General features: G+C 41.9%; 1 pseudogene; it reads right to left on the bottom strand.

The window, feature by feature from the left end:
- LOC140714449 (sorbitol dehydrogenase-like) overlaps positions 1–17,223 on the bottom strand; it is a 49,386-nt pseudogene that overhangs the window by 9,844 nt on the left and 22,319 nt on the right.

The following is a 17,223-nucleotide window of genomic DNA, read 5'->3' as shown; positions in this document are numbered from 1 at the left end:
CACAGCTGCATACACATACACACAAACACACTAAAGATGGGATATAATTTAGAGTAACTGAGAGAGATAGATAGATTACTTTGCACTATTATTTCAGAGCTATAGGACTGAAAGTGTACTTCAGATAGAGTGAGTAATAAAAACCACTTAGCATCTCTCCGGAGATTTAACTGGGTAATTCCTACTGCTCTTTCCCCAGAGAGTCGGGGACTGTCCCAGCCAAACTCACTGAAAAACTAATGATTTTGCTTTATGTATTTTTGTTATCTTTTCAGTCAATGTTTGAACATGTAACACACCAAGGGATGAACTGATGAACTCAACAGCATATCAGTACTTCAATGGGTGCACTTCCCAGAAACTACAGTCAGGGTACTCTTCATCTTAACTCTCTCGCCTTTAAATATTCCATATTCATACAAGAACAGGGAAGGCATGTGGAAGTGGCCAAGTATCCTATCTCACCAAGTGCCATATGGTTTCCCTCTTTCAACGCCTCAGGAGCTTTTGTTCATCTTTTCTATAAAAGCTGGAAAGCCAGTCAAGTAATCCAAATGAATTACTGGAACTAATTAACCTAGAACTCATTCACCAAAATGGGTAAGAATAGTGTGTTCCTGGGCAAATTGAGAATGACAAATCTGTTATCCATGCTTGCCAACGCTACTAGAGCAGTGGAAGTGAGTCAGCAGGTTGCCTACCGGTTGATAGACATAGATAGAATTCACCATCTTAGAGAGGACAGAAGGAGTTACTGCGACTTTTCAGATCTAACTGCAAACGGCCACTTACCAGCTCCACAGATGAACACCTTGTGACCCACTTTAACTCGTCCTCTGTAGCAGGCGTGAAGTGCAACACAGAGAGGTTCGACCAAAGCACCTTCTTCTAAGGTCACACACTCAGGGAGTCTATAATAGTGATGGTATAAGCATTAGCTGCACAAGTGGTATGTATAAAAATGAGCTGACACTATTATGCATAGAACTAGCAACTCTGAATATATAGACCAACACTAAGAACGTAGAGCAACACTCACAAAATCTGTGGAATGCATTGCCACAAGTAGCTGTGGAAGCCAAGTCATTGGGTATACTTAAAGTGGAGTTTGATACGTTCTTGATTAGTCAGGGTGTCAAAGGTAACAGGGAGAAGGCATGAGAATGGGGTTGAGAGGGAAAATAAATCAGCCATGATTAAGAGCAGACTTGATGGGCTGAATGGCCTACTTCTGCTCCTGTGTCTTATATTCTTATAATTAAAATGCTGGAGTATCTCAGCAGGTCAGGCAGCATCAATGGAGAGGAATAAGTAGTTGATCTTTTGGCCAAGACCCTTCATCAGGACGGACACACACACACACCAGTCTTGATGCTGGGTGTCAACCCAAAACATCAACTGTTTATTGCTGTCCATAGATGTTTCTTGACCTGCTGACTTCATCCAGCATTGTGTGTGTATTGCTCTGGGTTTCTAGTATCTGCGGAATCACGTGTGTTTACGAATGTAGCTTTGCACTGTATTCTTATTCAGAGTCATACATCATGGAAACAGGCTCTTTGACCCAACATCCAAGCTGACTGTGTAACCCAGTGAGCTAATCCTATCTCCCCACAATCGGCCTATTCTTCTCTAAACCAATTGCTTATCTAGATGGCTTTTGAATTGTGTCCTTTTTCATATGTTTTTTTATTATGGATATTTATTGATTGATCGCCATATAGCGCAGAATAGGTCCTTCTGGTCCTTCGAGCTGCGCTGCCCAGCATCCTCTGATTTAACCCCCAGCCTAATCACGGGACAATTTACAATAAATAATTAACCTACTAACTGGTACATCATTGGACTATGGGAGGAAACTGGAGCACCCGGAGAAAACCCACGCATTCCACAGGGAGAACACACAGACTCCTTACAGAGGACGTTGGAATTGAACTCCAAACTCCAATGCCCTGAGCTGTAATAGCATCGCAGCAACCGCCATGCTACCGTGGCGCCCCTTTCCTTTCCAATCCCGATGAAGGGTCTCAGTCAAAATGTCAAAGGTTTATTCCTTTCTATGGATGCTGTCTGACCTGCTCAATTCCTCCTGCAATTTGTATGTGTTTCTCTGCAACAATATTAAGATCTTCAGGGGAGGGCTGTTTTCTTTGCCACACACAGACACTAAAGTATACTAGTTAATAGCTTTGTAGGAATTTAGAGAGGAATATAAATAGTTTCTTTGAATACACATTCAGTTACCCCGAGGCAAACATGTGCATTATTAATGTCTATTGTGTATGATGATAAGCGTCTATTTGCAGAAATTGGAGCTACCAGTTTTATCATGTCATTTACAAAACACCTGTGACATTGTTTTAAAAAATCCATGGGTGTGTTCAGTTTGAATTTGACACTGAACCATACGATTTTAGGCAAATGGCCAACAGCACTAACAAAGAGGAATAAAAAAATCACCTGGAGGAATTCAGCGGGTGGAGCACCATCTGTGGGGTGTGAGGAACTTCCGACATTTTGTATTGAGGATATGCATCTGGACTGAGTCCTGACCCAGTTTTGATGCAGGGTTTCAACCCGAAATGTTGACAACTCCTTCTCTAGCACACCCACTGGCGACACCCCCCACTCCCCCGACAGTGTCCCTCTAGCAAGATTGCTTGTAGTTCAGGATTACAGCATCAGTAGTCTCCTGTCTCTCCAGAGGTGGGACATGGGTTTTAAGAAGCAGCTTACAAAAAGAGAACAAGGAGTTCTGGGGTGAGGGGGAATTCCAGGGTATGGGAGTGTGAAACAGGAGATTTACACAGTTTTAATCATGTGATCCAATACTCTAGCAATTGAAGGGACAGATGAGATTACAGAAGAATAAGGAGGGATCATGAAAAAAAGCAACCTGTTTATTCAGAAGCCAATATGGCCTGTAAACACAGGAATCAGAAACGGGTTTATTATCACCATCTTATATAATGAGAAATTTGTTGTTTTGCTGCAGCACTACAATACAAAGACATAAAATTATTATAAATTAAAAAATAAATAAATAAATAGTACAAAATACAAGGAATAACAAGGTAGTGTTTACAGGTTCCTGGACCATTCAGAAATCTGATGGCAGATTGGAAGAAGTTGCTCCTGATTGAGTGTGGATGACAGCTCTGTCACAGGCACGACAGATGAGTAGAACATAGACTATGACCTGTTTTGATGAGAGGCATTGATCGTGTGGATAGTCAGAGGCTTTTTTCCAGGGCTGGGATGGCTAGCACAAGAGGGCACAGTTTTAAGGTGCTTGTAAGTAGATACTGAGGAGATGTCAGGGGTAAGTTTTTTTACTCAGAGAGTGGTGAGTGCGTGGAATGGGCCGCTGGCAACTGTGGTGGAGGCGGATACAATAGGGTTTTTTAAAGACTCCTGGACGAGTATATAGATTCCAGCTCAGAAAAACAGAGGGCTATGGGTAACCCTACGTAATTTCTAAGGTAAGGAGATGTTTGGCACAGTTTTGTGGGCAGAAGGACCTATATTGTGCTGTAGGTTTTCTATGTTTCTATGTTTACGCAGAGGAAAATGAGACATGTTTGTATTGGAGTAGAAGGAATTAGAGGTGATAATGGACCAGATGAATGGTTTCAGCCGGAAAAGGCACCATGAAGTGGGGCTCAGAAGGTGGAAGTACGAGGCATGTTGTCGTCTGAAACTTATTTAGCGATCAAATTGCTGTCAGAGGTATGAGCATATTCAACTGCAGAAAGTTGGCAAGGAGGAGTTAGTGAACAGGAATGAGGTGTATGTTGAGAACCAAAAACAGCAGTAATGGATCAGAATATTCAAAATTCAACTTTCCCTTCACTCTTTCAAGTGTATTGATAACCTCCCTGTTGGTAGGTAACCAGAAATGCACAAAATAGTCTAAATGTGACCTCAGCAATGTCTAATACAACTTCAATATAAACCTTATGCCTTGAAAATTAAGCCATGTCTTTTTCAATTCTGTAGTTGAAAATTACCTTTACAAAGTGGCAATATCCATTGACAGGTAACTTTTCATCATGTTGGAAATAACTTTCTGGACTGATTCACCCTTGCACATTTAATGTAATTTATTCATTGTACAGGAATGTAAATCAAGTTACTTGGGGAAGTCCCATGATCCATCAGCCTAATATAGTGCTGACAACTCCTCCCCAGTGTTTCAAGATAAGCACAATGTTTTCTGTAGATGCTGGAAATCTAGAGCAATATACACAAAATGTTGGAGAACTTAGCAGGTCAAGCAGCAGCTATTGAGGGGAATAAAGAATTGATACTTTGGGCTGAGACCCTTCATAAGGACTAATATCTATTTGCATTTGTGTTTCTGTGTATGTCCTGATCAAGGATCTTGGTGAAACATCGACTGGTTATTCCTTTCCATAGATTCTGCCTGGCTTACTGAGTTCCTCAAGCATTTTAACAATAAAACCATGAGACATGGGAGCAGAATTCAGCTCATCATGGCTGATATATTTTCCTTCTCAATCCCATTGTCCTGACTTCTCCCCATATCATTTGATGCCCTGACTAATCAAGAACCTATCAATCTCTTAAAAGGGGACAGAAGCCAGGTGAGGGGGAAGGTGGGTAGCTGGGAGAGGTTGTTTGAAGTGAGAAGCTGGAAGGTTTTAGGTAGAAGAGCTAAAGGGCTGAAGAAGGAGGAATCTGATAGGAAAGGAAAGTGGACCATGTGAGAAAAGGAAGGAGTAGAGGCACCAGAGGAAGATAGGCAGTGAGGAGAAGATAAGGGGCAAGAGGGGAGCCAGAAGGGGAATGGAAAAAGAAGAGAAGAGTTGAGAAATTAATGGAAGTTAAACAAACTGATGTCCATGCCATTAAGTTGAAGGCTACCTAAATGGAATATGAGGTGTAGTCCTCCACAGGGGTTTCACCTCATTGTGGCAGTAGAGAAGTCCATGGCAATGGGAATGGGAAAATGTGAGGTTACTGATAGATCCTGTCTGTTGTAGTGCACCTTAACAGTTTCCTTAACCCATATGATGCTGAACCCCAGCTCAATGATACCAACCGCCAGTTGTCCAAACCAACCCCAGCCACGTGAAGTTTAGCTCTAGCCCTCTAACACCCTGATAACAGAGGCTGCCTATCTTCACTACCACTAACCCCAAGCATTCATCTGAAAGCTACAACAAATCACTGGCCCTGATCACTTGAGCACATCCCCCTCCACTTCCTGATCAACAACCTTCACTCCTCCATCAGTGGATGCTGTTCCACTTTACCCCCTTGCTGAATTCCTGGACCTGGGTGTTACTCCCAGGCGATACACCTTCAGGCACAAAAACTCACAATGAACATTCAATGGAACCTGCAGTATGGAAATTTGCAGCTCACAGACTACAAACAAAATTATCACTTTGACTCCCCTATGTCAGTCATCTAGTTCATCCATGCATGGCATTAGATGAGACCATAAGACATAGGAGCAGAATTGTGCTATCCAGCCAATCAATCTGTTTCACTATGGCAGATTATCCCTCTCAACCCCATTCTCCTGTTTTCTGCCTGTAACCTTCGACGCCCTTACCAATCAAGAATCTAATTGATCTCTGCTTTAAATACACTCAGTGACTTGGCCTCCACAGTTGTCAGTGACAATAAAATAAGATGCTGACTAGATGACACCATGTGAACCATAGAACACAGAACAGTACAGCACCAGAACAGGCCCTTCGGCCCACAATATCTGTGCAGACGGTGGAGTCAGATTAAACCAAGCCTATCTACGTGAACATGGTCTATATCCTTCTGTTCATGTGTCCTCTTCACTAGGATCATGACAGTTCCTTGTCTCATTTTATATTTGGCCAATGCATGGGATCGTTATGTTCCAGTCATGATTCATTAAAGATTAAGCTTTGACTTTAACTCAGGTAAGGACATTAACAAATTACCACAGATTGCAACATCTGTTTCTGGTTGTGAGAAAATGCAGAAAGAGTATTTCCAGCCTAAGATACAACAGGGAATAAGAATTATCTTCAAAGCTATTAGTCCATTTTTTGATGATGCAATATAATAGTACTTCTCATTGAAAAACAATTGTATCCAACCGGTTCCAAACCAACACCATTATTTGCTGTTCTAGTTTTGCTTCCTGAAAATTATATTCCAATGGACTATACGTGAGGAGTGCATGATGGCTCTGGGCCTATACTCATTGGAGTTTAGAAGAATGGGGGAGTGAGGAAGCAAATCTCAAGGTTGTTTAATTTATACATTTGAATATAAATGTACTTGAGTCTTGAATCTCATTGAAACCTACAGAATATTGAAAGGCCTTGATAGAGTGGACATAGTGAGGATGTTTCCAATAGTGGAGGAGTTTAGGACACTAGGATGCAGGCTAAGAATTTCTTTACCCAGCGGATGGTGTGGAAAGAGCTATGGAGGTCATGTCAGTGGGTATATTTTTAAGTAGAGGTTCTTGATTAGTGAGGGTATTAAAACTCATAGGGAGAAGGCAGGAAAATGGGGTTCAGAGCAATAATAAATCAATCATGATAGAATGGTGGAGCAACCTCGATGGGCCAGCTGGCCTAGTTTTGCTCCTATGTTTTATGGTGTACATTAGAAAATGATATTCTAATGGACTAAATTTGGATATCCCTATGGTCTTTAATAATCTTTACAACTGGATGTTAAAAAATGTCATGAAAAACCAGAAAATTCAGAACTCATCACATCTGTTTCCAGGTTTGGATCCCCTATCTAGGAAAGAATTTGCTGGCATTGGAAAGAGTTCAGACGAGGTTTACAAGAATGATCCAGGGAATGAAAGGGTTAACATATAAGGAGTGTTTGATGGCTCTGAGTCCGTATTCACTGGAGTTTAGAAGAATGAGGGGGGGATCTCATTGAAACCATTGAATATTAATAGAGTGGACATGGAAAAGATGTATCTAATAGTAGGGTGTCTAGGACCAGAGGATGCAGCCTCAGGAAACAAGGATGACCCTTTAGAACAGAGATGAGGAGGAATTTCTTTAGACAGAGTGAGCTGAACCTGTAGAATTCTTTGCCGCAGACAGTGGTGGAGGTGTCATTGTGTTTATTTATTGTGGAAATTAATAGGTTTGTGATTAGTAAGACATCAAAGATTAAGTGGAAAGAGCAAGAAAATAAGGGATAATAAATCAGCCTTGAAAACTCGATGGGATGAATGGCCTAATTCTGCTATCTCGTATGGTCTAATCCTCACTCAGTAGGCACTGTTAAAACACGTGACAACATCAGGTATCTTTTCTCACAAGGTATTGGGCAATCGACAAAAATCAGTTTGTTCTTTTGACTTCAGAAATATTTTGCAAAGCTTCCATCTATCTGCTGCAAATCTCAAATGAAAGTGACAGGAGGCATGGAGAAATACATTATGGAAAATTGCTTTTCAGTTGACTGCATCTGCATCAAACTCAAAGCACTCACAGAGCGTAGAACACTGCAGCACAGTACCTACCCTTCACCCTATGATGTCCTACTGACCTTTTATCCTTCTTGTAGATGAATTCAATTATTCTGTCCTACATATCTCTCCCATTTCTCTATCATCCATGTGCCTATCTAAGTAAGAGTTTCTTAAATGTCCCTAATACAATATATTTGCCTCTATCATCACCCTTAGCAGGGAGTTCCATACACTCACCACTCATTTGTACACTAATCCCACTCTACCTCCTATTATTCTCTACACTTCCCATTAACTCCCACCAGATTCTACCTACCGCCTACACAATAAATTTATAGTTAACCTAGCAACTCACGAGTCTTAGGGTGTGGGAGGAAACTGGAGCACTTGGGAAACCTATGCGGTCACAGGGAAAATGTGCAAATTCTGCAGAGAAAGCACCTGAGGACAGGATTGAACTTGGCCTAGTAAAAGGCCACTCTACTCTCTGTTCCACAATAACTGACCAAAAACTTCTCCACAGAATAATGAAAAGTATTATTAGTGCATTGACATTGAAGAGTGGACTGCCAGTGCCTTTTTCCCAGGGTCAACATGGCTAATATGAGAGAATTTTAATGTGATTGGAGAAAAGTCCTGGGGGAATGTCAGAGGTAATTCTTTACACAGAGCATGGTGCGGGCGTGGAATGCACTGCCAGAGGTGGTGACAGAAGCAAATATATTAGAGAAATTTAAGATACTCTTAGATAGGCACATGGACGAAAGAAAAATGAAGGCCTATACAGAGGAAAGCACCAGATTGATCTTGGAGTAAGTTAAAAGGTCAGCACAACATTATGGGCTGAAGGGCCTGTACTGTGCTGTACTGTTCTATAGCACAGGAACTGGCACTTGCCTACGATGTCAGTGCCAAATACGATGCCAAATTAAACTCTCTTCTGCCTGCTTACAGTCCATATCCTCCTGTTCCCAGCGTATCCATATCAGGCTGTTAAATGCCACTATTCTATCTACCCTGCCAGGCTGTTCTAGGCACCTAACACTATCACCTGCCCCACACATCTCCTTTAAACGTTCCCATTTTCACCTACAATGCATGGTGTCTAGCATTTGACATCTCTGCCCTGAGATAAAGACTCTGACTGTCTATCCTATCTATGCCTCACATAAGTCTCCCCTCAGCCCCCAACACTCCAGAGAAAACAAAACCAAAGTTAGTTTAACCCTTCTGTATTGCTCATACTTCTAAACCAGGCAGTATCCTGACAAACCTCTTCTGCACCCTTTCCAAAGCCTCCATATTCTCCCCTGTAATGGGGCAACCAGAAACAACATGGTCAATCCTGAAGGATACGCATTCCTTACTTCCAATGTTCAGCAAGCAATGCTTTTTTGGCGTTGTGGTCAATATTTGTGTTTGATTGATTAAACAGTTTATGAATGAATCATATGACTGGAATCTTAGTGAGATGAATACTTTGTCCACAGGTAATCATAGATTTGTGTGGGATCTGGAAAGTGCAGAAAACTTGAGCAATAACATCTACCTGGAACAGCTCTCCATTCCAGAACAATTGTATTGTCTCCGTAAGGCCCTCGCACTTAATAAGTCTACAGAGGGAAAGCTCATAGTAATTAACACCTCTTTTGATTTCCTATCTGATGAGAAACAGAACAAACAGCTTGGCCCCAACGCAGGGGTTCCCAACCTTTTTTATGCTATGGACCTCTACTGTTAACCGAGAGGTCCATGGAGCCCTGATTGGGAATCGCTGCTTATGTGAGTGTAGCCCATGCATTGAAAAAAAGTAGACAATTGGATGTCTTCTGTTGAACAAAAGTAAGTAGTGTCCTGAGATCATATCGTAGAATGTAAGGAAATAGAAGCAACAGTGGACACCCAGTTTCCCACTGCCTTCAATTCCCTGAAGCCAACACCATTTTAAAAATACTTAAACTATCTGAAAAATACATTATGGGTGGCTCCCGTGTTATAGCTGTTCAGGATTAGTCCTGAAAGAAGTCTCAAATCACTATCCAAAATTTTGAGATACAGAATCAAATTCACTTTCACTGAATTTATGTGAAAAGTAAATCAATACGTATTTTGCTCGATTCACACTTGACACACATGTAGATGGAACAGAAAACTGTGACACAGCATGTTTTCTTGGAATGCAACATCCCCGTAATGCAGTTTTACTGATAAATCTCAGCTTCTCCATCAGAGTCAGCAGTTCCCTCCCTGAAAGCACTGTGCTTGAACTTGAACACACCGTACTATTAGATAGTTCAAGAGAGTCGCTCATGAACAATTTAGCATGGGCGACAAATTGTAGCCTTGTCAGCAATACCCACATCCCGGGGAGACTGGGACATGGAATGGAATGAATAATGATAATGGTGGCAAGATTTTTGTGCAGTGTTATTTTCTGTCACTCAGATCATTCTTGCAGTTTCACTGTCAGCAGGGACTAAATATACCATCAATCTTATACACAGTAAGATCTTAGGCAGAGTTACTGTAGAATGTGATGCAATCGAGCTCCAAGAGGGCTACACCCTTGTTGTAGGGTTTAGAGACTTGCGTGCCTCAATGGCCTCTATGTTGATTGGAGTCAGGGCGTTGTGCTTTGACTCTTGGTAGAATCAAACAGGTCAAAGGGTAGAGGCCAGACTAAGAGTGGTACATTGGTCTTCCAGGGTGCCACGGTGGTGGGGGGGGGGGGGGGGGGGGGGAGGGTGTTCAGCTCAGGGCTAACAACCCTGATTGGTCAAAAAAGAAAATCATTATTGCTATCTTGCACCGTAATACACAGAAAGCAAGCCATGGACAAATACTCTGAACTCTAGTCTGGAAATTGAATACTTTCTCATTCTAACTTAATAATCCCGTTAAAATGTCAGTTTATAACCCAAAGCAAATTGAAAAATTTTATTATACCAATCACCCTCAGTGCATTACACTGAACTGGTAACACAGGCATATAGCACAATTTCATTTCTCAAAGTTAAAAACTCAAAAGTTGAGTTTGTGCATTTCTTCACTTGAGTGATGCAACAGTAAACCATAAGTTTATTTTTTAAAAAGAAGATAATTCTCTGAGTGGAAGTTATAATTATAATTATTTCTAGACCTGCTTACTGTAACTAATTTTCTTTGAGATTTATAAGCAACTTAGGCCAGGAAAATTGGCAGTATCAAAATTATTGGAGTATTATTTTGAAATTCAAATTTCTCAATCCTGGGCAGTCTAGCAGAAACTGTGACAGGAAAGCAGACATGCATGAGAATGAAGCTGGACGTACACAGAATGGAGAATGAATCAGGAGTGCATGCAAAGAAATGGGCAGATGCTCACTAAAAAAAAAGCACCAACAAGTCTGGATGAGCAGCCAACTGTTTCACCGTGTATTAATTTGATTTTCTGGTAATACAGAGAATTAACTAGTCTCAGAGGTGGCGATAAATAATGCTGTTAGCAAGTCCCACCTGTGAATGACTCTAACACCTTATTAATCCTCTTTAGCTTTGGAAGCGAATTCCATTAGGAATAGGGACTGTGCTTCTGAATATCATTCTGAGTCCCAGTTCTGTGGAAGTTACCTTTGCCTCAGTGCAGAGCAACAAAGGTTAATACTCTCTCACAAACACCACCCCAGTGTGATGCCAGAAGTTTTCTATTTGAATTGACTTCACAAAGTGTTCTCATGTTGTCAAATAAAATGAACACTCCTACAATCATTAGTTAGCATATTACTCGTAGGCAAAGCATTCACAAAAAAGAACACTAGAGGCTTTTGTTTCAGACCTTTATCCCTACAGATAATGTGTCATTATCCTTTGGCAGAGTACTTGTCCTGATGGAATAAACCCCAGTGTTTACTGTTGGTTCACCTTGAGCAAATTAAGTAGGTCATGATACTGTTCTAATGCAAAGGAAAACTAATGTTCCAAAGAGTTGTATATAAGATGATGAGAAGATAACCAGAGGCTTTTTCCCAGGACTGAAATTGCTAACACAAGGGGGCATAGTTTTAAGATGTTTGAAAGTAGGTACAGGAGCGATGTCAGAGGTAAGTTTTTCACACAAAGAGTGGTGGGTGCGTGGAATGCACTGCTGGCGATGGTGGTGGAGGTGGAAACAATAGGGTCTTTTAAGAGACTCTTAGGTATATGAGTTTAGTAAAATAGAGGGTTATGGGGTAGGGTAATTCTAGGCAGTTTCTAGAGTAGGTTACATGGTCGGCACAACATTGTGGGCTGAAAGGTCTGTAATGTGCCGTAGATTTCCATGTTCTATGGGTTCCTTTTGGCCAGTGAGCAGTTAAGATTCCTGCTTAATAATATAATGCAGTTTTAAACTTAGCAGGTTAATAAGTATTTGTACACTGGCAAAGTGACAGGCCTGTTTATATCACTGCCTTATATTATTCTCTATGGGGCATGACAGATATAGATTAAGGTAGGTTAAATTAGTTTTATTTGTCACGTGTATCGAAACAGCAGTGAAATGCATCATTTTGCGCCAACGACCAACACTGTGCAAGGATTGTGCGGGAGGCAGACCGCAAGTGTCGACATGCTTCTTGCGCCAACATAGCCTGCCCACGCCTCGCTAACCCTAACTGTACGTCTTTGGAATGTGGGAGGAAACCAGAGCACCCAGAGGAAACTCACATGGTCACGAAGAGAATGTAGAAAAATTCCTTACAGACAGTGGTGGAAATCAAAATCCGATCAGTGATTGCTGGCACTCTAAAACCATTGCACTAACCACCTTATATTATAGATTCTTATGCAGATATAAGACAATTTGTCTCCATACCCAAGGATGGGTTTCAACACTACTTCACCTAACCAGTGAGTTCAGGCCCCAGATGGTTTACATTAACAATGATAAAGCTTTTCAAACAGGAAGTAAAAATAATAAGATGCCAGGAAACTAACTTGTAGCAGTAGTTGGCTTTGTGGGCATAAAATCGACACATGGCCCCATCATCAGGAGGAAAACCACTTGTGAAGCTTGTTGGGGTCAGGTTGTAACGTCCAATTCTAACATAATCATCATTCTCCCTGGGGACACCAGGCTCAATGGAAACCTTGTCACCTGCAGCAATGGGAAAACAAGACACTTAAGGCACAATACAGCTAACGTGAACATTCCATGCAGGCTTTAAGTACTTGGTCTAGTGTGAACTACTTACACTTCAAGTTCAAGTTTATTGTCATTTCAAACCTATATATGTAAACTGCCAAACGAAACAACAATCCTCCGGACACAGTCACACACAACTCCAAAAGTAATATTACTACAAATGAATTAGAAAGTAATATAAATGAGAAATTCTGCAGATGCTGGAGGTCCAGAGCGACACACGCAAAATGCTGGAGGAATTCAGCAGGCCAGGTGGCATCTATGGAAGTGAATAAACAGTTGACATTTCAAGACTGAAGAAGGGTCTCAGCCCAAAATGTCAACTATTTATTCATTTCCATAGATTCTTCCTGACCTGCTGAGTTCCTCCAGCATTTGTGTGTGTAATAAATAAGGTGCATTTACAACACAAGTTATAAAATAACAGTGTAATGCTACTGTCGGTTCATATGTGATAAGACCTGGATGGTGGCCAGGAGTTCAGTACTCTTATGGCCTGGAGGAAGAAGCTGTTTCCCATCCTAACGGTCATTGTCCTAATACTATGATACCTCCTGCCTGATGGTGGGGGGGGGGGGGGGGGTTCAAAGACATCATTGGACAGACGGGAAGGATAATTGACAATGCTAAGGGCTCTGTGTACGCTCCTGGTTGGGTGGAAGAGAGACCCTGGTGATACTGATAGTGGCACTGTTACAGGGATAGCAATCTAAATGGAGTGGAGACACGAATTCAAATGGATGAGAACCAGAATTGCCAGGCTGGGTTAGACTAACACCCTGCTGTCACCCAGCACACATGTACATCCTGCACTCCCCGCCCCCCTGTCCCCACTTCCCAACTTACAGACACACTCTCATTCTGCACTGGTCACTTTTCATCATTTATTGCTGCTGTTTCACACATTAATATGACTGTTTTATTGTAGTGGTGTCAGGAACATTATACAGTCTTACATAAACATGCACCTTGCACATTATGTCAACCTGTCAATCTTAATGCAATACCTCTCAGGACTCATGCTAATATTTTGTGACTGTATGTGCTGGATTGTAACTATATGTGCTCTGACTCCACAGGAACGATGATTTGTTCAGCTATATATATCTGTATGGTTGAATGACAATAAACTTCATTTGAACTTGAAATGGGACCTTGGCAGTGAAGAAATGTGAATTCAGTTCATTAGCAGAGGGGGAAAGGAGGGGGTAATGTTCTCTCCAGTGCCTCAAAACCACATCGCCACACCAACGACTGGTCCAAGCAATTAGCTCCAATCCGCTGAAAAGTTTGTATGGACTGATCAAGAACTGATCGGGAAAAAGGCTGTGACAGGTGAAGCATCAGTGAATAGTTTTCCACAATACTGACAAGAGGGCATTGAAGTTGGAAGGTACTGTTTAGCATACTTTAGATTTACTAGAATGTTACCTGGGTTTCAGCACCTAAGTTACAGGGAAAGGCTGAACAAGTTAGGTCTTTATTTTTTTGGAGCGTAGAAGGTTGAGGGGGGACTTGATAGAGGTATTTAAAATAATGAGGGGGATAGATAGAGTTGATGTGGATAGGCTTTTTCCATTGAGAGTAGGGGAGATTCAAACAAAAGGACATGATTTGAGAGTTAGGGGGGAAAAGTTTAGGGGTAACACGAGGGGGAACTTCTTTACTCAGGGAGTGGTAGCTGTGTGGAATGAGCTTCCAGTAGAAGTGGTAGAGGCAGGTTTGGTATTGTAATTTAAAGTAAAATTGGATAGGTATATGGACAGGAAAGGAATGGAGGGTTATGGGCTGAGTGCGGGCCACTGGGACTAGGTGAGTGTAAGCGTCGGCACGGACTAGAAGGGCCGAGATGGCCTGTTTCCGTGCTGTAATTGTTATATGGTTATATGGACTTGCCAAAGAGCAAACCACAGAAACAGCAGCTCATATGCTGCCTGGGTAATCTACAACTTGGCAGCAAGAACAATGAACTCTCCAAACTTCCTGTAAACTCCCCCTTCTCTGGTTCCTTCTCCTTCTTCTCCTATGTCTGTCCTACTCTCTCATGGTCCTGTTTCTTTCCACTCTTCCATCCACTCCATCTGCCCATCACCCTCACAATGTTCCTGACCTCACTCATTTGATTCCATGCTCCATCTTTCTTTCCTATCAGATTCAATCGACTGCAGCCCTTTGTTGCCTCCACATACACCTCCCGCTTTTACCACTCTTTCCTTCTGTACCTGCTTCTCACCACTCCTCTTACCTGCATCCACCTATCACCTGCTAGCTCTTGCACTTCTCCTTCCCTCCCAATTTTGAAATGGCTGTCGCACCCTCTATCAGACCAGACAAACGGTCTAAACTTAAAACGTTGACTACCATAGCCATAGATTGCTATAGCACAGGAACAAGCCCACCTGCCCATCTAGTCCGTGCCAAACTATTCTTCTGCCTAGTCCCATTGCCCGCACGTGGACCATAGTCCTCCATATCCCTCCCATCCGTGAACTTATCCAAACTTCTCTTAAATGGTGAAATCCCTCCGTAGATGCTGCCTAACCTGAGTTCCTCCAGCAGCTTCTGTGTTGCTACAATGAACCTTGATCTGTATGTAAGCGACCAACAAAGTCTTAGGTTTAGACTCAGAAACAACGGTGACAACTGGTCATGTATGAAAGTGTTTGGGAATATTTGACCCAGAAAGGATTGCCAGTGCCAATCTAGTCTTATAATCAGCCTTATAAGCAATGTGTGAATAAATACATGCTACAATCCCTAAACATTTTATGTTACATGGTCAAGTACTGCAATGGAAGTTAATTGGCAGTCACTCCCACTCCACATCTCAAATTCAGTTCCTTTGCAACAAACACACAACATGCTGAAGAATCTCAGCAGATCATTCATGGAAGGGAATAAATGGTAAACATTTCAGGTTGAAACCCTTTATCAGGACCTTTGTATCTGGAATAAAGTTGCATTGAGGTCTGGAATATCGTAGTACTGACAGAATCCAAACTGGGTAAATACTAATGCTGTGGCAGTACTGTAGCAGCTTGTCTGCTGTAAACTTGATCTAGAACAAAGCCAATGTGGCAGTGAGATGTTGCCTGGTCTCACTGCCCTTTCTGAATGCAATCGTCTTAAGCTAATTCTTGATTTCAAATGTATTGAATTAAATTGGCTGAGAACTAGCTCCTGTGACAGTGAATAGGATGAGGCTGATTACCCATTTCTTCATATTTCCATATGTTTTTAAATTCATTCAAAGTATGTGGACTTTGTAATCCCTAATTGCCCCCAAGGTTATGATTAGTTGTCTTTTTGAACTGCTGTAGTCCTCGAAGTGTGAGTGTACGATGATGTTCGAGGGAGTTTTAAGATTTCTTTTATGATGGAGAAGGTGCTCATCAAGTCTCAGAATCAGAGTAAGAATTAGTTTTATTATCACTGTCTTGTATGATATGAAACTTGCTTTGTGGCAGCAGAACTGTGCAAAGATATAAAATTAGCTTAATTACAAAACAACTGCAAAAAGTAAGGACTAATGAGATAATGTTCAAGGATTTATGGACCATTTAGAAAATTGATGGTGGAGGCAAAGAGGCCATTCCTAAAACATTGAGTATGTATCTCCAGGCTCCTGTACCTCCTCCTCTTCCTGATGGTAGTAATGACAAGAGGGCGAGTCCCAAATGCTGATGATCCTTAATGAGAGACGTCACCTTCTTGAGGTGCTGTCTCTTGATGTGTGCTCAGTGGTGGGAGGGTTGTGCTTGTGATGGAGAATTTATGTTAACTTGCTGTACTGAGATTTGAACTCAGGTCTTCTATCCTGATCTAGACTGGGTCAGGGTAAGAATGTCAAATGCCAGAGGGCATGCTTTGAAGGCTGGGTGGGGAAGTGTAAAGGTGATGTGAGAGACAAGTTGTTTTTTTAGGCACAGAGTGGTAGATAGACACATGACTATGAAGGGAATGGAATGATATACACAGAAGGGCATTTCATATAAATTGGCACCTCAAGATCGGGATAACACTGTGGGCTGAATGGTCTTTCCACTGCTGAGATTCTTGACAAGAAGCTCAGAGACCTCGACCTTCACCCTGCCTTGTGCAGCTGGATCCTGGACTTCCTGTCAGATCACCAGCAAGTGATAAGAGTAGGCTCTCTCACCTCTGCCCCTCTGACCCTCAACACAGGTGCCCCTCAGGGCTGCCCTAAGCCCTTTCCTTTACTTGCTATATACCCATGACTGTGCTGCCACCCAAAGGTCCAATCTGCTAATTAAATTTACTGACGATACTACATTGATTGGCCTTATCTCAGGCAGCCTACAGAGAAGAAGTCATCACCCTGACACAGTGGTGTTAAGAAAACAACCTCTCCCTCAATGTCACAAAAACAAAGGAGCTGGTTGTGGATTACAGGAGGAATGGAGACAGTCTAACCCCTATTGACATCAATGGATCTGGGTTGAGAGGGTGAACAGCTTTAAGTTCCTCGGCATTCACATCACTGAGGATCTCACGTGGTCTGTACATATCGGCTGTGTGGTGAAAAAGACACAACGGTGCCCTCTTTCACCTCAGACGGTTGAAGAAGTTTGGTATGGGC

The sequence above is a fragment of the Hemitrygon akajei genome, chromosome 21 (genome assembly GCF_048418815.1).
Source record: "Hemitrygon akajei chromosome 21, sHemAka1.3, whole genome shotgun sequence".
Classification (NCBI taxonomy): Eukaryota; Metazoa; Chordata; class Chondrichthyes; order Myliobatiformes; family Dasyatidae; genus Hemitrygon; species Hemitrygon akajei.
Note: the sequence above shows the minus strand (reverse complement) of the source record. Positions and strands in the feature narration are given on the sequence as shown.